This window comes from Bos grunniens, chromosome 7 (assembly GCF_055505025.1).
Source record: "Bos grunniens cultivar Pamir isolate PY7600 chromosome 7, Bosgru_T2T1.0, whole genome shotgun sequence".
Lineage (NCBI taxonomy): Eukaryota > Metazoa > Chordata > Mammalia > Artiodactyla > Bovidae > Bos > Bos grunniens.
The window spans coordinates 99,223,084-99,246,393 of NC_141171.1; the positions used below are offsets into that span (position 1 = coordinate 99,223,084).

The 23,310-nt window shown below is 37.8% G+C and overlaps 1 long non-coding RNA gene across 3 annotated transcripts in view; it reads right to left on the minus strand.

The window, feature by feature from the left end:
- Positions 1–23,310, minus strand: part of LOC147370029 (uncharacterized) — a 277,352-nt gene that overhangs the window by 113,442 nt on the left and 140,600 nt on the right. Inside the window, exon 4 of one of the 3 annotated variants that reach the window (XR_015168334.1) lies at positions 12,811–13,690. The exons of the other annotated variants lie outside the window; for them this stretch is intronic. This is a non-coding gene — a long non-coding RNA (uncharacterized LOC147370029). Of the gene's footprint in view, positions 1–12,810; positions 13,691–23,310 lie in introns of those variants that run through there. 3 annotated transcript variants of the gene reach the window in all.

A 23,310-nucleotide genomic window follows, 5' to 3' on the forward strand; every position in this document is an offset into this window, starting at 1 on the left:
CTCCACATTTGTGGATCTTCCAAAAACACTTTGCAGTCTCTTGAGTCCTTTTTTCCAGGATTAGTCAAATTGGGGATTTTACTGCTTCCTGGGGAGTGGCAGCAAGGAACCTGGCGTTCTGTTGAGACAAAGTAGTAGGGACTATGCTTTTAAGGTAGAATTAGAAGGAAGGACAGGGAGAAGGCAATGGCACCCCACTCCAGTTCTCTTGCCTGGAAAATCCCATGGACGGAGGAGCCTGGTGGGCTGCAGTCCATGGGGTCGAGAAGAGTCGGACACGACTGAATGACTTCACTTTCACTTTCCACTTTCACTTTCCACTTTCATGCATTGGAGAAGGAAATGGCAACCCACTCCAGTGTTCTTGCCTGGAGAATCCCAGGGACGGGGGAGCCTGGTGGGCTGCCGTCTCTGGGGTCGCACAGAGTCGGACACGACTGAAGCGACTTAGCAGCAGCAGTAGTGATATGTGATTTGTTATTATAAAATATTTTATTCTGTATGGAATACAAGTTAATTACATTTAAAATAGTATTTAAATATATAATTGTGTACATTTGCCATTTACTTAAATATTTCTCTCTTCAATCATTTCTTCACATCCTCTGGTACAGATTATTTTGCTCTTGAGTTCAAATGTATTAAATAATTGTCAAAATAATAGTTTTTTCACTTAGTTTTAACCAAATCTCATTTGGAAGCACCGTAGAGGGCTGGGGTAGGGTAGGGGGTGGGAGGGAGGCTTAAAATGGAGAGGACCTAGTATAGTTATGGCTGATTCATGTTGTTGTATGTCAGAAATCAACACAAAATTGCAAAGCAATTATCCTCAAAAAAAAAAAAAAAAAATCCCACATACCTACTCCTTGAGGATCTCCTAAGCTGCTGGAGTCTAGTAAGTCTATAATCTTTCATTGTTCTAGTCCCAGGTTTGACTGCTCCTTCAGACATTACTATCAGTGTATATTTTTGGTTACTCACTCCTAGTCTACATAGCTCTCTATATTAGGTTTTGCTAATTATAATATTGGAAAAGACCCTGATGCTGGGAAAGACTGAGGGCGTGAGGAGAAGCGGACAACAGAGGATGAGATGGTTGGATGACATCATCGACTCGATGGACAGGAGTTTGAGCAAACTCTGCCAGATGCTGAAGGACAGGGAAGCCTGGTGTGCTGCAGTCCATGGGGTCACAAAGAGTCAGACACGACTGAGCGACTAAACAATATTAAAATAATAACTGGTGTGAGTTTTCTCTATTTTTCTCTCTGGACCCAGAGAGATAAAATTTAATTATGATTTCCACCAGAGCAAAAAAAATATTTTATTTTGAAAAATTACTAATGTTGTTCTAATGAAGCCTAAGAGAAAGCTGGTATAGTTGAGGCAGTGCAATACTGACATAAAGGTAGACAAATTGATTCACAGAAAGTAATAGAAAGTCCAGTAACAGATACACAGGTACATACAGCCACATGATTTATGACACAATGACAGCGTGGTGGAGATTTGATAGCCTTATCAAGAAAATGGGAACAAATTCCCAAGTCACAGCCTCTCTGTGAGGATTAATATAATCAGTTTACAGCTCCAATCTGTTGATAGTACTAAGTAGATTTTACGGCTCAGTAGATGATAGCTATGCTATCAGTTTATTACCTTTGACAAATTATTCTTCCTCTCATATAATTACTACTTGTTATTTCATTTGAAACAATTGCTCTTAAATAATTTCACTTATTTCTGAAATATAACATCTCCTGCTTCCTGGTCCACAGATATTTTCTCCAGTTCTAATATATTTTCCAACCCTTCACCGCATTCATTTTTCTCCCTGCAGTTTGTCCTCACTTAAACAGCATTTGTCTGTATCAAAATTGCTGTATGAACTATAAGTCCTTCCCTTCTTTCAAATGAATTTATATTCTATAGTTTAACTAGATCCTTTTATTTTAATGGTATCCTAGATCAACAATTTTGAAACAAAATTTTTGATATTGTATATAACTTTTCTGTTTATGGTCATGAGAGTTACTAAATAAATTCATTGTTTAGAGTCTTATATAATCTACCTAGAAATCAAAAGTTTGAATGACATTAAAGGGAGTGGTCAGCTCTTGGTAAATAGACACTATTCCTTAGTGTACTGGGAAAAAAAAAAGAAAGCAAATTTTTTTTCAGGCTATGTTGGTTTTTCTGAGACTAAATAGATTTCTCAATGTGTATAAACACTAAAATGTCATTTATAATAACCCAAGACAGTATTGTCTACTTTTCTATACTTCTTTAGAATAGATTAGCTTTCTCTGATTTAAAATATTTAATAACATTTAATACATAATATAGCCATATGAGAAGACAATCTGTGATCAGTTGTAAGAATGGTAATTATACTTGTTGCTATGGCCACTTAAAGGCATAAAAAATGTACAAAAGTGCTACTAAAGTCCATTTCCTGTAAACACTTAGGGTAAATCCTCAGAACTGATAACACAACCAAGGTCGGTTCATGAGCAAAATCTTTTATTTTCACTGCTGGTTTCTATGACAACTCGTATACATATTGATTTATCCATTTCTCTTATCTGCTAAGTCGCTTCAGTTGTGTCCGACTCTGTGTGACCCCATAGACGGCAGCCCACCAGGCTCCCCCATCCCTGGGATTCTCCAGGCAAGAACACTGGAGTGGGTTGCCATTTCCTTCTCCAATGCATGAAAGTGAAAAGTGAAAGTGAAGTCGCTCAGTCCTGTCTGACTCTAGCGACCCCATGGACTGCAGCCTACCAGGCTCCTCCATCCACGGGATTTTCCAGGCAAGAGTACTGGAGTGGGGTGCCATTGCCTTCTCCTTCTCTTATCTAGATGTCTATAAAAATCAAATCATCTTTAAATTGGATTTAGATCCATCTTGAGATTAGTATACTGCATCTAAATAAATACAATTTGCCCTTTCAATACATGTATGTAACTTGAAGTTTTATTTTAAATGACCAAGTATAGAAACAGTGAACCTGAAAATCAGATGGCATTGTGAAAACCACATGATTTCAAGCAAGTCTCAGCTCACAGCATACAAGATAGTTAATGCAACCAATTGATTTCTATTTTCCTCAACAAAACTACTATTTTGTTTTCTACCCACCGACTCTGAAAAGAAGTTGAACAGAACATAGTGAAGGTTACACTCTGTGCTACTGAAAATATTATATAAAATACACTACTGAAAATTAACCATTATATCAAAATTTCCCTTTCATTTAATTTTCATACTGGTATGCCAATGATAAGATCATTTTTTTCCAAGAACATAGTTTGGTAAACACACAGCTGCAATGTTTCACTTTGTACAAATTGTGCAAATTATGTTTTCTAAAAATAATTGAAGGACAATATTAACTCATTCTTTGTTTTATAAAATTAAATACTAAGACCTCACTACAGCTGCTATAAAAGCAGAATTATAAAATGTATTTCTTAAATACATGAACTTAATAATGTTTACCATGACGGTCAGCCATCTGCACATTTGTTTGAGAGAACACCTTCGACCACTTTAAACACATGTGTGCTGAAGCTGAAAACATAATAATTTAGGATGAAACACATTTATAGCATTGCTTTCCTCTCTGAAAGTTTATTTTCCTTGGCTATTTAGTTGGACGTTACTTTATACATTAGTATACAAGATCTCCCCTATTTTAATACCAATATTGCAACAGTTGGAGAGAGAATGATGCTCTACATTTTATAGATGATAAAATAATTAATTTAGAAAGACTTTAACTTGAAATCTAAAATGTTTGTAAAGTTTCCAGAATGCTCATAAAAACTATGAGCATAAAAACTATAAATAACAAAGATACTTGCATCCACTATTTTTCTATATAAATTAGTGAAGTCTTTAAGTTGACTGCTGTTTTACTCGATAGCAGTAAATAAATTCTTTCTGATTTCTGGACTTTTATTTTGAAGTTATGCTAATCTTTTTTTTTTTTTTTTCTTCTGGTACAACACATCAATTGCATAATAAAATGCTCACCTGAGTGTACTTTAACAATTTATTTAAATTGTACAGCATTTGCTTCTAATTCGGTTTTTCAAAGTGCGATATTAAATAACTGAATCCTTGCCATTTAATTTGTAATTTATCTGCAAATTCAGACTCAGGAATTGTTCTCAGTACCTGTAAAGTATTAAATCCTTCTGTTTCATGATTGACTCTTTATTGTGAGAACCATGATATCATAGACTGGCTGGCTTTTCTCCAGATTATTGACAGCTCAAAAATTTTTCCTCAAGCACTGATGTGTGGACTCCATGCATATCACATATTTTCTGTGTGTACTCTTAAACAGGCTTTGTTGAAGCAAAGAGATGGGATTTTACAGTTTATTTTCTGCCCTTATTTATGTAGGATATTCAAGGATATCTAAATTCAAAGTTCATAGCTTGATCCACCCTATTTTTGCTAGGATAGCAACTAGTAATTCTATATGTCTGTAAGATAGCAGTTACCTTTTCACCTTTCCATAGTGCGTAGCTACTGACACTGCTTGTTATACAGCTCTTTCTGGAGGGAGCAAACAACACATGTGTCCTCCAGGAAGAGGGCATGGCAGCTCACGCCAGTATTCTTGCCTGGAGAATCCATGGACTGAGGAGTCTGGCGGGCTACAGTCCATAGGGTCGCAAAGCGTTGGATACGACTGAGCAAGTTAGCATGCACTTCCACGTTTATATTCAGGGCTGCAACTTCAGATTTGTACTGCAAACATTATACATTTACTTAGACAATTTTGTGCTTTAAACCATCTTACCATTTTGCTTATAGTACAATGAATAAGGTAGAATTGTTTATATGTATCCTATCAGAATTCCACACTAATAGCTGTATACGAAATTAATACTCATTAACAGAGAATTCACTGATGTCTTGAACTGCTTCTTTGTGAATTCAGTCATATGCTACCACAGGCTCAAAAAAGAAAACCAAGCAAATGCAAAACTATTACTTGCCCATGTTGATACTAACAATTATGTACTGAGAAATTCACTAAGCTACTGGTGACCAAGAGTCACCCTGTAACCCAATAGCTGGAATATATACTGGGATGTGTGCTCTCCTTTACAGTGAACAGATATGATAATATTGAATTCAACATGGTACACTGATGAACACGAAAAGATCCTTCATTCAGGCCTTCTTTGGATTAGTTTTAGGGTGAGTGTGAGAGTTGTAAGAACAAAATATTGCAACACAAGAGAGCCTCGGATGTGCTCTTGTATTCTCCGTGAAAACCCTAAAGTGCAGATGGTTTCCCAAGAGGATATGATATTGCTATAGTTCAGTTCAGTTCAGTCACTCAGTCGTGTCTGACTCTTTGCGACCCCATGAATAGCAGCACGCCTGGCCTCCCTGTCCATCACCAACTCCCGGAGTCCACCCAAACCCATGTCCTTTGAGTCGGTGATGCCATCCAGCCATCTCATCCTCTGTCATCCCCTTCTCCTCCTGCCCCCAATCCCTCCCAGCATCAGGGTCTTTTCCAATGAGTCAACTCTTCGCATGAGATGGCCAAAGTATTGGAGTTTCAGCCTCAGCATCAATCCTTCCAATGAACACCCAGGACTAATCTCCTTTAGGATGGACTGGTTGGATCTCTTTGCAGTCCAAAGGACTCTCAGGAGTCTTCTCCAACACTATAGTTCAAAAGCCTTAATTCTTCTGCACTCGGCTTTCTTTATAATTCAACTCTCACATCCATACAGGACCACTGGAAAAACAGGAAAAAAAATAGCCTTAACTAGACAGACCTTACAAAAAGGATCTTTTCCCTATAAATTCAGATTGTAGAGGCCACTGGAATACAGTGGGCATGAATAGGCCCTGATAAGGGCAGATAGGAGATAACGTGTGCCCGTGGCTGATTTGTGTTGATGTATGGCAGGGGCCACCAGAGTGTTGTGAAATGACTGTCCTCCAATTAAAATAAATAAACAAATTTTTAAAAATAGAGAAAAAAAAAAGATAACAGAAATGAGTGGTCTTTCCAAAGATCCTGGTTCTAAACAACTTCCCTACTGGCTACTCCAAATAAGCTAGTAAAATCTCCACTCAAAACAAACAAAAGACATTGGTAGATGGAGAATGTCAGCATTTGAACTACAGAAATATTACTATTTGTGCAGCTCCTGGTACTTTCCTATTTCCTAAAATTATGAAGATAGAGAGAAGCATATTTTTTTTAAAGTTAAAATCTTCAGAGAAATCTTGAAATTAATTCATCCACAAGTAAGAAACTCAGAAATCAAACTTACAACAGCTATCCAGGTATCCAAAACCAGGATGTAAATGAATCTAAACTCCTTACTCTCTTATTGATGATTTAAAATCAAATGTTAAAAAGAAGTGGTGTAAGGGAAAGTAGTAGAAATAACCAACAAAGTAATAATCACCTTGAAAATAAGAGTGGCTCCAATTTATGCTTTTACAGAAATAATAAATATATGCTATATATATATAGAGAGAGAGAGACATACTATATATAGTTCAAATTATTTATAATATAGTTTATGTAATAGTATATATAATATGTATAATAGTATATGTAATATTATATATAACAGTATATATAATATGCTTCCCTGATGGCTCAGATAGTAAAGAATTCACCTGCAATTCAGGACATCTGGGTTCAATCCCTGAGCTGGGAAGATCCCCTTGAGGAGGGCATGGCAACTCACTCCACTGTTCTTGTCTGGAGAATCCCCTAGACAGAGGAGCCTGGTGGGCTACAATCCACGGGATCGCAAAGAGTTAGACATGACTGATTGTATATATACCATCTTTAGTGCTGGAGAAGACTCTTGAGAGTCCCTTGGACTGCAAGGAGATCAAACCAGTCATTCCTAAAGGAAATCGATCCTGAATATTCATTGGAGGGACTCATGCTAAAGCTGAAACTCCAATACTGTGGCCACCTGATGCTAAGAGCTGACTTATTAGAAAAGACCCTCATGCTGGGAAAGATTGAAGTCAGGAGGAGAAGGGGGCAACAGAAGATGTTGGATGGCATTATCGACTCAATGAACACAAGTTTGGGTAAACTCCGGGAGTTGATGATGGACAGGGAAGCCTGGCATGCTGCAATCCATGGGGTCACAAAGAGACAGACACAACTGAGCAAATGAACAAAACAACAATGATCATAATATGATCTCTCCTTGTTAATTCTGAAAACTGTGAATTTTGTGGAAGTTACATGGCTTAATAAAAGCATAGCAATAATACTATTAACTGGCAAAGCTGAAACTTGGATACAAGAGTCCAAACTATATTTCTCAATAATGATACATTACTTCAGAGTCTCTTTTTATCAGTGTTACAATATATTCTTTACCCAAACTCTATGTAACCTGCTCAGGTTCATTTTAGATATTTCAAAACTATCATAGGGAGCTTAGCTAATTTCATAGCTCTTCCAGAGGAACCAAATGGGGGAGTAGCTAAGATATCAAGGCCAGTGTTCCTTCTGTATTCCATTCTGTTGTGGGTGATTCATTTTTCTGTCTGCCACTGCCTCTATTTTCTTTTTCTTAGCTGTAAACAAAAGAGAGGCGCATAGTGAAGTGAAAGTGAAGTGAAGTGGCTCAGTGGTGTCCAACTCTTAGCGACCCCATGGACTGCAGGCTACCAGGCTCCTCCATCCATGGGATTTTCCAGGCAAGAGTACTGGAGTGGGTTGCCATTGCCTTCTCCAGAGAGGAGCATATATAAATGCAAATACACACATTATACTCTTACATTTAATAGTGTTTGGGATATTTTATATAATTAGTATGCTAAGGTTGTCAGTGCTTTGGAGAATATTCATACTTTGTGTTCCTAGATTCAGATATACATTCTTATACACATATTTTTTGGACTATCTTTACTTTCTCCATTATTTAGCTACCAATATAAATATGTTAACATACGTAATGAACTGCAGGAGAAGTACTACCTAAGGATGGAGCATCTCTGGAACCAGATTCCCCAATAGGCACAATTCCAGAGCTTTTTCTGCCTCTGAAGCTGCAAGTTCCATGTATTCTGTGTTCCTCTCACCATGAAATCTAAATATATGTTTTTTTTTCCATATTTAAAAATTACTTAAATGAAACATTTATATGAGTTCAGCCGAGTCATTGAAATACTGGGCTGGAGGGTTTTGGACCTGAGCCTTGCACATGGTACAGATGTCCTGCCTCTCCTCTGACACTCCCCCCACTGCTTCACAGGGGAGCACCACGGAGAGACACCTCAGGACCCCAAAGAGGTTCCCACTTTCATTCTCCATGGCGCTACCCTATTTTCTTCACTGTACCTGTTACCTTCTGAATTTGTTCTGTTCAATTACTTTTTGATGTCTTTTACTGCCTACTAAGATGTCAGAAATGAAGTTTGCTGGGAGAAATATTGATAATCTCAGATATGCAGATGAAACCACCCTTACGGCAGAAAGTAAAGAGGAACTAAAGAGTCTATGGATGAAAGTGAAAGACAAAAGTGAAAAAGTTGGCTCAAAACTCAACTTTCAGAAAACTAAGATCATGGTATCTGGTCCCATCACTTCATGGCAAATAGATGGGGAAACAATGGAAACAGTGACAGACTTTATTTTCTTGGGCTCCAAAATCACTGTGGATGGTGTTTGCAGCCATGAAATTAAAAGACGCTTACTCTTTGGAAGAAAAGTTATGACCAACCTAGATAGCATATTAAAAAGCAGAGACATAACTTTGCCAACAAAGGTCCATCTAGTCAAAGCGATGGTTTTTCAAGTAGTCATGTATGGATGTGAGAGTTGGACAATAAAGAAAGCTGAGCACTGAAGAATTGATGGTTTTGAACTGTGGTGTTGGAGTAGACTCTTGAGAGTTCCTTGTACTGCAGGGAGATCCAACCAGTCCATTCTGAAGGAGATCAGTCTTGGGTGTTCATTGGAAGGACTGATGCTGAAGCTGAAACTCCAATATTGGAGCTTTGCCACCTGATGCGAAGAACTGACTCATTGGAAGAGACCCTGATGCTGGGAAAGATTGAGGGCAGGAGGAGAAGGAGGAGATGGTTGGATGGCATCACGGACTTGAAGGACATGAGTCTGAGTAAACTCTGGGAGTTGGTGATGGACAAGGAGGCCTGGCATGCTGCAGTCCATGGGGTCACAGAGAATCGGACACGACTGAGCAACTGAACTGAACTGAAGATGTCAGGCCACTGAGAATTAGAAATGGGTTTCTAGTTCAATCTGGTCTTTGCAGTAACTGGGATAATGCCTGAATTGCATCTGGTACTTAGTAAATACCTGTGCCATGGACAGAATCTTCCCTGGTTCTCTAGTTCCTTATTTTTTTAATCTCCTCCTCCTTTCAGTTTCCTGTTTGCCCGCTGGAGCTCCAATTCCTTTTACTTCCATAATGCAGATGAATTTCTCTCTAGCAGTGCTGAGTGTCGCACCTTCTAACTTAATCACTAATCAAAGCATTCTTCTAAGAAAGCACAGAATTCATCCTAAAACTTAGGATTCATACACATTATTTCATAGGTAATTGTGTACATGTAGATTGCCTATATGTACACTAATGTGTTTTGTCTGTGTGTTTGTAAACCCTTATCACCTAATTATTAATCAAAGTACTCTATTAGAACACCAGCCTTAATTCTAAGTATGTTCTAAAAGTATTTGAAATCGGCTATGGTTCTGGAGCAATTTTCTGTTTTTGCTAAAATAATAATAATAATAAAAAAAAACTTTAAGATCCTTAAGAATGATACTAAATCTACTTTGTGTCCTATAAATGGACAACAAAACCTGGATGACAGGCTATCTGCTGACAACATAGTTTACTGAACATTTTAGATTAATGTTGTCTTCATGCCTGCTGATACAATATTTATTCTACAGCCCATTGATCAAGGAGTAATTTCTAGTTTCTTTAAGAAATACACTTCATAAGGCTATAGCTGTCAAAGATAGCAGTGCCTCTGGGCAAAATCAAATGAAAACCCTCTATAAAGATGCCAACAAAGGTTCATCTAGTCAAAGCTATGGTTTTTCCAGCAGTCATGTATGGATGTGAGAGTTGAACTATTAAGAAAGCTGAGCACCAAAGAATCGGTGCTTTTGAACTGTGGTGTTGAAGAAGACTCTTGAGAGTCCCTTTGACTGCAAGAAGATCCAACCAGTTCATCCTAAATGAAATCAGCCCTGAATGTACATTGGAAGGACTGATGTTTAAGTTGAAACTCTGATACTTTGGCCACCTGAAGCAAAGAACTGACTCATTGGGAAAGACCCTGATGCTGGGAAAGATTGAAGTCAGGAGGAGAAGGGGACAATAGAGGATGAGATGGTGGGATGGCATCACCAACTCGATGGGTATGAGTTTGAGTAAACTCCAGAAGTTGGTGATGGACAGGGAAGACTGGCGTGTTGCACACCATTGGGTCACAAAGAGTCAGACACAACTGAGTCACTTTCACTTCTTCTACTGTGAGTAAAACATTATCAAACAGCATTACATGCTATAGGAAAAAAAAATGTGAAATTAAGAGTCAACTGATACAGGAAACTTCATTGTTGTTCTATTTTAAGAAATTGTCATAGCCACCCAAACTTCAGCATATATCACCCTGATCAATCAGCAGCTATCAACACTGAGGCAAGACTCCCCACCAGCAAAAGGCTTATGACTTTCTGAAGGTTCAGATGATGGTTAGCCTTAAGCAATAAAGTATTTTTAACTAAGGTTTGTACATTGTGTTTTTAGACACAATGCTATTATTGCACACATTACAGATTACAGGACAGTGTTTACCTGATTTTATATGCACTGGGAAATTAAAATAGTATGCAATTTGTTTCATTGTGGTATAGTTTATTGTGGTTTGAAACTGAATTCCTAATATCTCCAAGGTATGCCTGTATATAAATTATGCAGAGCATTGCTTGGCACACAAGTATTGCAAAGAAATTCAGGGCAACAGTGTCAGGAAAGCAAATGACAAAATAAGCTGATGTTAGCAGAAAATTCCAAAGACCATAAAAGGATTTTTTTTTTTTAATTTGTGAAACTACAAGGAGCTATTTGACTCATTTCTACTTTCTCCAACAGGCAAGCACATTCATAGTGAAGATGTAAGTATCTGTTAATCATTAATGATAACTTAAACCAGGGCAGATGTTCAGCTGGTCCATCTTGCTGTGTCCATCACTTCAGTTCAGCTCAGCTCAGTCCCTCAGTCATGTGCGACTCTTTGCGACCACATGAACCACAGCACACCAAACCTCCCTGTCCATCACCAACTCCCAGGGTTCACCCAAACGTGCATCGAGTCGGTGATGCCATTCAGCCATCTCATCCTCTGTCATCCCCTTCTCCTCCTGCCCTCAATCCCTCCCAATCCCTCATCATCCCTGCCTCTGATGAGTCTTTTCCAATGACTCAACTCTTCGCATGAGGTGGCCAAAGTACTGGAGTTTCAGCTTCAGCATCAGTCCTTCCAAAGAACACCCAGGACTGATCTCCTTTAGGATGGACTGGTTGGATCTCCTTGCAGTCCAAGGGACTCTCAAGAGTCTTCTCCAACACCACAGTTCAAAAGCATCAATTCTTCGGCACTCAGCTTTCTTCACAGTCCAACTCTCACACCCATACATGACCACTGGAAAAACCATTGCCTTGACTAGACAGACCTTTGTTGGCAAAGTAATGTCTCTGCTTTTTAATATATATCTAGATTGGTCACAACTTTCCTTCCAAGGAGTAAGCGTCTTTTAATTTCATGCTGCAATCACCATCTGCAGTGATTTTGAGCCCAAGAAAATAAAGTCTGTCACTGTTTTCATTGTTTCCCCATCTATTTGCCACTAAGTGATGGGACCGGATGCCATGATCTTCATTTTCTGAACGTTGGGCTTTAAACCAACTTTTTCACTCTCCTCTTTCACTTTCATCAAGAGGCCTTTTAGTTCCTCTTTACTTTCTGCCATAAGGTTGGTGTCATCTGCATATCTGAAGTTACTGATATTTCTCCTGGCAATCTTGATTCCAGCTTGCATTTCTTCCAGCCCAGCATTTCTCATGATGTACTCCGAATAGAAGTTAAATAAGCAGGGTAACAATATACTGCCTTGACGTACTCCTTTTCCTATTTGGAACCAGTCTGTTGTTCCATGTCCAGTTCTAACTGTTGCTTCCTGACCTGCATATAGGTTTCTCAAGAGGCAGGTCAGGTGGGCTGGTATTCCCATCTCTTGAAGAATTTTCCACAGTTTATTGTGATCCACACAGTCAAAGGCTTTGGCATAGTCAATAAAGCAGAAATGGATGTTTTTCTGGAACTCTCTTGCTTTTTCCATGATCCAGTGGATGTTGGCAATTTGATCTCTGGTTCCTCTGCCTTTTCTAAAACCAGCTTGAACATCTGGAAGTTCACGGTTCACATATTGCTGAAGCCTGGCTTGGAGAATTTTGAGCATTACTTTCCTAGCGTGTGAGATGAGTGCAATTGTGCAGTACTTTGAGCATTCTTTGGCATTGCCTTTCTTTGGGATTGGAATGAAAACTGACCTTTTCCAGTCCTGTGGCCACTGCTGAGTTTTCCAAATTTGCTGGCATATTGAGTGCAGCACTTTCACAGCATCATCTTTCAGGATTTGAAATAGCTCAACTGGTATTCCATCACCTCCATTAGCTTTGCTCGTAGTGATGCTTTTTCAGGCCCACTTGACTTCACATTCCAGGATGTCTGGCTCTAGGTGAGTAATCACACCATTGTGATCATCTTGATCGTGAAGATCTTTTTTGTATAGTTCTTCTGTGCATTCTTGCCACCTCTTCTTAATATCTTTGTTCTGTTAGGTCCATACCATTTCTGTCCTTTATTGAGCCCATCTTTGCATGAAATATTCCCTTGGTATCTCTGATTTTCTTGAAGAAATCTCTAGTTTTTCCTATTCTGTTGTTTTCCTCTATTTCTTTGCACTGATCGCTGAAGAAGGCTTTATCTCTTCTTGCTATTCTTTGGAACTCTGCATTCAGATGTTTATATCTTTCCTTTTCTCCTTTGCTTTTCGCTTCTCTTCTTTTCACAGCTATTTGTAAGGCCTCCCCAGACAGCCATTTTGCTTTTTTGCATTTCTTTTCCATGGGGATGGTCTTGATCCCTGTCTCCTGTACAATTTCACGAACCTCAGTCCATAGTTCATCAGGCACTCTATCTATCAGATCTAGTCCCTTAAATCTATTTCTCACTTCCACTGTATAATCATAAGGGTTTGTTTTAGGTCATACCTGAATGGTCTAGTGGTTTCCCATACTTTCTTCAATTTAAACCTGAATTTGACAATAAGGAGTTCATGACCTGAGCCACAGTCAGCTCCCGGTCTTGTTTTTGCTGAGTGTATAGAGCTTCTCCATCTTTGGCTGCAAAGAATACAATCAATTTGATTTTGGTGTTGACCATCTGGTGATGTCCATGTGTGGAGTCTTCTCTTGTGTTGTTGGAAGAGGGTGTTTGCTATGACCAGTGTGTTCTCTTGTCAAAACTCTATTAGTGTTTGCCCTGCTTCATTCCGTATTCCAAGGCCAAATTTGCCTGTTACTCCAGGTGTTTCTTGACTTCCTACTTTTGCATTCCAGTTCCCTACAATGAAAAGGACAGCTGTGTTGATAACTGTTGTTAAATTTCAGCCTCTGTTTCAACTGGACAATTATTTTATTAGTTGTAGGTGAAGAGATACTAGGAGAGCATCTGGCCATTTTAAGTGATTTCCCATTTCCCAGGTCCAGACAAATGGCATTTGGGATGTTGGACACATTTAAAATTTAAATATTTATCAATTACTTATTCTGAGTAATGTAAAATAGGAAAGGAACCAGATGATAATTTTTAAAGAGAGCAAAGTGGATTCTGAAAAGTACTGACCTGTGGCATACATATTGAGTGAAAAAGTCCAGATACTATGCAAGGCAATGGATACAAAATGATATACTAGACATTATTATGTTTGAGAAGTTTACATGTATTCTGTGACTGTGTTACTGTTAGTCACTCAGTCATTTCCAACTCTTTGCGACCCCACAGACTGTAGCCCGCCAGGCTTCTTGTCCGTGGAAATTTCCAGGCAAGAATACTGAAGTGGATTTCCATTCCCTTCTCCAGTGGGACTTCCCAACCCAGGGATTGAACCCTGGTCTCCTGCCTTACAGGCAGATTCTTTGCCATTTGAGCTAAAGGGAAAGAGTCAATAAATAGTTACAGTGTCACTTAGCTATAAAACTTATCAGCTAAAATTACTAAATAAATGTCTGTGCATTTTTTGGGGAAAAGTCAATACATACTAGAGGTTCAGGAAGAAAAATGTTACACAAAATAATTTGATATTTGCATATAGGGCTCCCCTGATGGCTCAAATGGTAAAGCATCTGCCTGCAATGTGGGAGACCCAGGTTCAGTACCTGGGTTGGAAGATCTCCTGGAGAAGGAAATGGCAATCCACTCCAGTACTCTCACCTGGAAAATCCCATGGATGGAGGAGGCTGGTAGGCTATAGTCCATGGGGTCGCACAGAGTCGGACACGACTGAGTGACTTCACATTCACTTTATATGGTATCTGCTGCTGCTGCTGCTGCTGCTACTGCTAAGTCGCTTCAGTCGTGTCCGACTCTGTGCGACCCCATAGATGGCAGCTCATCAGGCTCCTCTGTCCCTGGGATTCTCCAGGCAAGAACACTGGAGTGGGTTGCTATTTCCTTCTCCAATGCATGAAAGTGAAAAGTGAAAGTGAATTTGCTCGGTCGTGAAGTGAAAAGTGAAAGTGAAGTCGACTCTTTGCGACCCCATGGACTATAGCCTACCAGGCTCCACCGTCCATGGGATTTTCCAGGCGAGAGTACTGGAGTGGGTTTCCATTTTCTTCTCCATATATGGTATCTAGGTTGTGAAATGTAGTTTCTTATTTTATATATATATATATATATATATATATATATATATATATATATATCCTTCAGTTCTTCCATGTTCAAACCACTAGGTCCCTATTAACTAAGGACCATTAGCATTAGTGGCCTTTTAAAGGAATTTCTACTCCAAAGATGATCTCCAAGCATTTAATCATAAAGTCCACACTGGAAAAATACATGATATGAAAGATTCAGCTTTCATATCTCTCATCATCATCATCACAAACACTGTTCATTAGAATAATTAATTTTAAATTATTTTTAATTTTTTTTAAGTTTTTGTATAATGGCAATTGAGTGCACTGGTCACAACAAACACCCTCTTCCAACAACATAAGAGATGACTCTACACATGGACATCACCAGATGGTCAATATCAAAATTAGATTGATTATATTCCCTGCAGATGGAGAGGCTCTTTACAGTCAGCAAAAACAAGACTTAGTGCTGACTGAAGCTCAGATTAACAGCTCCTTATTACAAAATTCAGGCTAAAATTGAAGAAAGTAAGGAAAACCAGTAGACCATTAGGCTGTTTGGGTATGACCTAAGTAAAATCCCTTATGATTATAGAGTAAAAGTGATAAATATTTTCAAGGGATTAGATATGGTAGACAGATCACCTAAAGAATTATGGATGGAGATTTGTAACGTGTACAAGAGGTGGTGACTAAAATCATCCCCAAGAAAAAGAAATGCAAGAAGGCAAAGTAGGCCTTAGGAAGCATTACTGCAAACAAAGCTAGAGGAGGTGATGGAATTCCAACTGAGCTCTTTCAGATCCTAAAAGATGATGTTCTGAAAGTGCTGCACTCAATATGCCTGCAAATTTGGAAAACTCTGGACTGGAAAAGGTCAGTTTTAATTCCAATCCCAAAGAAAGGCAATGCCAAAGAATGTCTAAATTATCATACAATGGCACTCATTTCACATGCTAGCAAGATTATGCTCAAAATCCTTCAAGCTAGGCTTCAGTAGTACATGAACCAAGAACTTCCAAAAAAAAAAAAAAAAAAAGAACTTCCAGATGCGAGCTGGATTTAGAAAAGGCAGAGGAACCAGAGAGCAAATTACCAACATCTGCTGGATCATAGAAAAAGCAAGGGAATTCCAAAAAAAAAAATCTACATCTGTTTCATTGATTATGTTAAAGGCTTTGACCATGTGGAGCACAACAAATGGTGGAAAATTCTTAAAGAGACGGGAATACCAAACCACCCTACCTGCCTCTTGAGAAACATGTGTGCGGGTCAAGAAGCAACAGATAGAACCACAGATAGAACAGTGGACTGGTTCAAAGATGGGATGGGAGTACTTCAAGGCTGTATTGCAACCCTGCTTATTTAATTTATATGCAGAGTACATCATGTGAAATAATGGGCTGGATGAAGCACAGCTGGAATCCAGATTGCTGGGAGAAATATCAACAACCTCAGATAGGCAGATGTTACCATTTTAATGGCAGAAAGCAAAAGAAACTAAAGAGCCTCTTGATGAGGGTGAAAGAGGAGACTGAAAAAGCTGGCTTAAATCTCAACTTTCATAAAACAAAGATCATGGCATCCAGTTCCACGTCTTCACGGCAAATAGCAGGAGAAAAGGTGGAAGCAGTGATAAACTTTATTTTCTTGGGCTCTAAAATCACTGCAGATGGTGACTGCAGCCATGAAATTGAAAGACGTTTGCTCCTTGGAAGAAAAGTTATGACAACCCTAGATAGCATATAATAGAGACATCCCTTTGCCAACAAAGGTCTGTTTAGTCAAAGCTATGGCTTTTCCAGTAGTCATGTGCAGATTGAGAGAGGGACCATAAAGGAGGTTGATCACTGAAGAATTGATGCTTTTGAACTGCGGTGCTGGAGAAGACTCTTGAGAGTCCCTTGCACAACAAGGAGATTAAACCAGTCAGTCCTAAAGGAAATCAATCCTGAATGTTCATTGGAAGGACTGATATTGAAGCTGAAGCTCCAATACTTTGACCACCTGGTGCGCAGAGCTGACTCTTTGGAAATACTCTGATGCCAGGCAAGATTGAGGGCAAGAGCAGATGTGGGTGACAGAGGATGAGATAGTTGGATGGCATAAGTAACATAATGGACGTGAGTTTGAGCAAACTCTGGGACGTAGTGAAGGATAGGGAAGCCTGGTGTGTTGTGGTTCATCTGGTTGCAAAGAGACACAACTTAACTACTGAACAACAATGGTAAAAACAGTCTAAACTATTTAGAACATAGCATAAGACTCTAAGTATAACTTTGTATATTGCTCTTGATCCATAGATGGCTTGTTGTATTAAAACCTGATATCTATCTTACTGTGATAGATGATTGAATCCGGCCACTGGAAATTTTCATGAAGCTTTTGTGTAAGGTGTCTTGAAATAAGACAGAGGGCTGATACACCAAATTCATAGAACAGGTTTAAAACTGTTTATCTTTTAATAAATGTCGGCAGACAAGGCAGAATTAGATATGACTTGACTGAGACTTTACTTTTGTATAAGCCAGAGGACAAGATTGTAGGAATAGTTTACCTTTGTCTAATTTTATTCACCTCTACAAATAATTGCCTAATTAGGTCAAATGACAATATTTATCTTTCCTAATTATATAGTCTCTTAGACTTCTTCTCTGCTATATACCTCAAGAGACTTAGCAAGTGGCCCACAATACTGTATAAATACATCTTTTAAATAAATAAATGACCGAAGAATTTAAATTAATACTCTTGAGAAAGCAATCATAAAGTTTAATAAAATCATATTAGAATTTTAGAAATTTGGGTTAATAAATAAGCATGATCCCTAAATAGTTGTGTCTATGACAACAATCTAATAAAATGTTTCAGATAGAGTATCACACAATTCTATTACTTTATAAATTTATTTCTATATCCAGAATCTTGCATTTTTCTTTTCAAAATGTTGTTTTGGTAAGAACAGTTGAGAGGTATCCTCTTTAAAATATTTTAAGTGTATAATGCACTATTGTTGACTACAGGGTAATGTTGCACAACAGATCTCCTGAACTGTGAGATTGTTCTCATTTAATTATTATGTCTATGAATTATTTGCTTCCAATTTCCCCCTCCCCCTACCTCCAGTTCTACTCTTTGATTCTATAAATTCAGCTATTTTAGATAACTCATATGAGTGGACCCGTGCAGTATTTTCCTTTCTGTGACTGGCTTACTTCTCTTGGCATACTAGCCTCAAAGTTCATTCATGTTTTTTGCATATTGCAGATTTCACCTCCTTGTTAAGGCTGAATAGTATTCCAGTGTGTGTGTATGCTCTTTATCTACTCATTTGTTAATGTAAGTTGTTTCCACATCTTGACTATTGTGAACAGTACAGTAATGCACATGGCCCTTTATCTTAGTTTATGAATGTTATTCTATTTAGGCAGATACTGTTGAGAAATTCATATTGTTACATTAGCAGTATATTCCTTTAGACATTTGCTATTGCTTTTCTGTCAACTGACAAACCTAAAGAAAACAGACTACTTCTATTAAAATATAAACATATTCTAGGGCTTCCCTCAGAGCTCAGCTGGCAAAGAATCCACCTGCAATACAGGAGACCCCAGTTCGATTCCTGGGTTGGGAAGATCTGCTGGAAAAGGGATAGGCTACCCACTCTAGTATTCTTGGGCTTCCCTTGTGGCTCAACTGGTAGAGTCCACCTGCAATATGGGAGACATTGGTTCTATCACTGTGTTGGGAAGATCCCCTGGAGAAGGGAAAGGCTACCCAGTCCAGTATTCTGGCCTGGAGAATTCCATGGACTGTATAGTCCATTGGGTCACAAAGAGTCAGACATGACTGAGTGACTTTAACTTTCACATATTTTAGAAAAACTTAAAAACATGTCAATATTGCTCTAAGTCAAAACATGATATCTAATTTCTCCTTCATTAATTACATATGAGTAAAAACAGACTAGGTATAAGTATTTAAAGTCCAAACTCTCTTATCAAAGTACTTAAAAAATTATGACAGAGAAATATATGTGCACATGTATGCATACACACGCACACACACACACATACATATATACTTGAGACATATATCTCATGTATATGAAAGAGGATTCTTTAATAGTTTGTAACCTGAAGTATAAAATACATGTATATAATTTCATGCTTATATAAATGATTGAATAAATGAATGAGGTAGAAATAGTAAATCTTTCTTACAGGAAAATTATAATTTTTGAAGAAAATTATTCTTCAGTAGATGGAACTTAATTCTTCTCCTCTTTAATACTGTCTGCATTTGGTTACTTGCTTCCATAGAAGATAATGAGTAAAAGCAAAACTAGAAAATTTACAGTAGATAAAGTTCAGCCAAGTGATCAAGTTTAATATCACAATAATAAGTCATGTTGTTATTACATATCTTCTGATACAATGAAATAAGAAGTACAGGTCATGTTTGGGGGATTACTTTTTCTTTTAAACTCCTTACTTCCAGGCTTATCATAAAAAAAAAAAAAACAAATAAACCCAAACTCACTACCTGATCAGTACACTCTTCAAAACATCAAGGTCATGAAAAACAAGCATAAAAAACTGTCACAGAGAAGCCTAAGGACATATGATGACTACATACAATTTGAAAACCTGGACTAGATCCTAGAACAGAAAAAACGCGTTAATGGAAACTAGTGTTAATAACATGAATTCTATAATTTTAGATAATAGTAATGCACTGATGTTAATTTCTTAGTTTTGATAAATATACCAAGACTTTCTTAACATTTGGGGAAACTTGCATGAATGGTATATAGGTATCAATTCTCTGTTCTATCTTTGCCATATTTCTCTAAAATTATTTCAAACAAAATGTTTGTTAAACTTTGTTTTTAAGCAAGAGTAGAACAGAGAGGGTTATGGTGGTGACAGCTAGGGTAGGGTTTGTTTGGTAAGTCATATAGAAAGTAAAGATTAAAAAACAGTAAGAGATCTAATTTCAGGTATCACCCACTCCTTTCCCTTCTTAAGTCAGCGTTGCCTTGCCGATCACATCCTTCTTGTCACAACAGAGATTGCCAGGTTTTTGATGACACATGAAAAATAAACTTTTCATAGTTCTTTCTGAATCACTAGTATTTGACACAGTAGACTTTAAATATTTTTGGATTTTTCTATTCAAAATTGTGCTTAACTGATTAACTTTTAAGATGAAAATTGGCAAACTTGGCAATTCTGTTGAACAGTCCAAGCTGCATTTGTATCTTGGCAAGCAATATGCTTTGGTAAACTCAGGTAGCACAAAAAGATCACCATGGCAACCATGATGAGGATACCCATACATCACAACTCCATTTCTGGAATTCTCTGACTTTGTACATTTATTTTGTTTTCCCTTCTGGATCTAAACCATTTCTCTCTGGCTGAAAATATGGAAGAGTTTGTTTGCTGGTTGGTTCCCCTGGAAAACAATTTAATATGTGTTTCACAGATGTTTCCTTACATTGGCCTGAGGAGATACAGATGTTTAACTCTCCCTATTTCCAACAGAGCAGAAATATTCTGAGTACTTTTGGCTGCTGTTTTCCTATAAAATTCTTAGTTAACATTTCTTGAAACCCAACCACATACAGTTAAATATGAACATATCTATCATAGTATTTAAGAAAAAAATCTAAAAATGAGGGTTTACTTTTAGCAAACTCATTAAATTTCGCTCATATGCATGGGTGTGTATACATATGCATATATGTATGGGTGTGGATATATATGGATGTAAACATGTATATGATCATAATACGTATAACTGTAAAGATACTGGCGTCTCTAATGTAAGTGCTATTAATAATCTAATGTACAAGTCTATGTGTATACCATGATTTGGAAGTTACATATAAAAACTATAATAAGAAGTACAATGTGCAAGAATTAAGAATGTTAAATGAATTTGAGTCAACAGAGGATCTGGGCATGACTGTTACAGTCTTTCGGGGTTCACATTCATTGGGATTCACAGTTTCATTCTCTACTGTCACCTTTTACAATTATTGACAATTTTATCTTTGAACATGTGTTTTGAAAATGAAGCAAGTGTGTAAGAAAAGGAGATACGGAAGGTGAGAAAACGGACACGTGTGTAAGCAGAGGAGATATGTACAGTGTGTTGGTCCACTGTTCCTTGCTACCGCATCCATGTATAGCAGGCCCAGAGCCTTATAGGAGTGAACACAACTGCAGGACAATGGCTATGTGTGGGGTTCAGTGAGACCAGAACGATTATAAAGGGTGTGCGCTACGTCCACGGCTGACCAGGCACAGGCACGGACAGCCTCAAGGAGCCACTCTTCCTGTTCCAAGCACCGCTTGCTTTACACACAGAAAGAAGGCAAAGACGTTCTAAGAAACACAAACAGCCAAGGGAACTTAATTCTTTTTATGTGTAATTCCCCTATGTTAGCTAGATGACAGACTGGAAAATGATGACACAGGATGAAAGATAAAGGCGAAGCAACCCAGAGTTACTCTCTCAGCTCTTCCTTACTCATCAGTAAACCTAAGGCAGAGTCTTAATATTCAGCATGCTGATTTGTATCAAAAGCAATATTAAAAATCATGGTATTTTTCTGCAATTTTTATAGTGACAATGAAATATGCATATGTATGATGAGCTAAAAAGTGTATAATGTTAGTTACTCCACAAATTAAATGCTCTTATATTTGCACTGAAACCGTCATTGTACAATGTAAAGATGAATACTAAAAATTAATGACAACTTCTTAAAATTTTAATTTGTCTTTACTTAGGATGACATTAAATACCAAATAAAATACAACATGACAAAGAGAGCTCATAGAAGAGAGGAAAATGCTTTATATTTTAGCAAAACTTTACTATCACTTTTTAATAAATTATTTGCTGCTATTACTGTTTGCTATATACTACTACTTGGAGAACTTTAGTTTCTGTTTATGATAATTGTGATTTGGCTTTTTTAAAAAAGAGACTTTGAACAAGAGAAGGAGCATATCAGAGTATTGAAAGAAAGCACTTTGTAGACAAACAAGTCTTATTTTCATTTACTAGCTCCATGACACTATACGATATAGAAATTATGTAAATCCCCAGTTTAAGAAAACATCTTGTTTTCTTGTAAAAAGGAAGCATAAAGATAACTGTGATGGTCTGGTCACTCACCTAGAGCCAGACGTCTTGGAGTGTGAAGTCATATGGACCTTAGGAAGCATCACTACAAACAAAGCTAGTGGAGGTGACGGAATTCCAGCTGAGCTATTTCAAATCCTAAAAGATGATGCTGTGGAAGTGCTGCACTCAGCATGCCAGCAAATTTGGAATACTCAGCAATGGCCACAGGACTAGAAAATGTCAGTTTTTATTCCAATCTCAAAGAAGGCAATGCCAAAGAATGTTCAAACTACCACACAATTAATTGCACTCATTTCATGTACTAGCAAGATTATGCTTAAAATCCTTCAAGCTAAGCTTCAACAGTACATGAACCTAGAATTTCCTGATGTACAAGCTGGATTTAAAAGGCAGAGGGATCAGAGATCAAACTTCCAACATTCGTTGGATCATAGAAAAAGCAAGGGAGTTTCAGATAAAAACATCTACTTCTGCTTCATTGACTATACTAAAGCCTTTGATTGTGTGGATCACAACAAACTATGGAAAATTCTGAAAGAGATGGGAATACCAGACCACCTCACCTGTATCCCAAGAAATCTGTATGTAGGTCAACAAGCAACAAATAGAACCACACATGGGACAACATTCTGGTTCAAAATTGGGAAAGGAGTATGACAAGGCCGTATACTGTCACCCTGCTTATTTAACATCAAGTGAAATGCTGGGCTGGATGAATCACAAGCTAGAATCCAGATTGCCAGGAGAAATGTCAACAACCTCAGATATGCAGATAATACCACTCTAAATGGCAGAAAGAGATGAGGAACTAAAGAGCCTCTTGATGAGGGAGAAAAAGGAGACTGAAAAAGCTGGCTTAAAACTCAGTACTCAAGAACTTAACATCATGGCATCTGGTCCCATCGCTTCATAGCAAATAGATGGGAAACAATGGAAACAGTGGCAGACTTTATTTTCTTGGGCTCCAAAATCACCATGGATGGTGACTGCAGCCATGAAATTAAAAGACGCTTGCTTCTTGGAAGAAGAACTATGACAAACCTAGATAATATTTTAAAAAGCAGAGACATCACTTTGCTGACAAGGTCTGTTTCCAGTAGTCATGTATGGATGTGAGAGTTGGACCATAAAGAAAGCTGAGTGCTGAAGCATTGA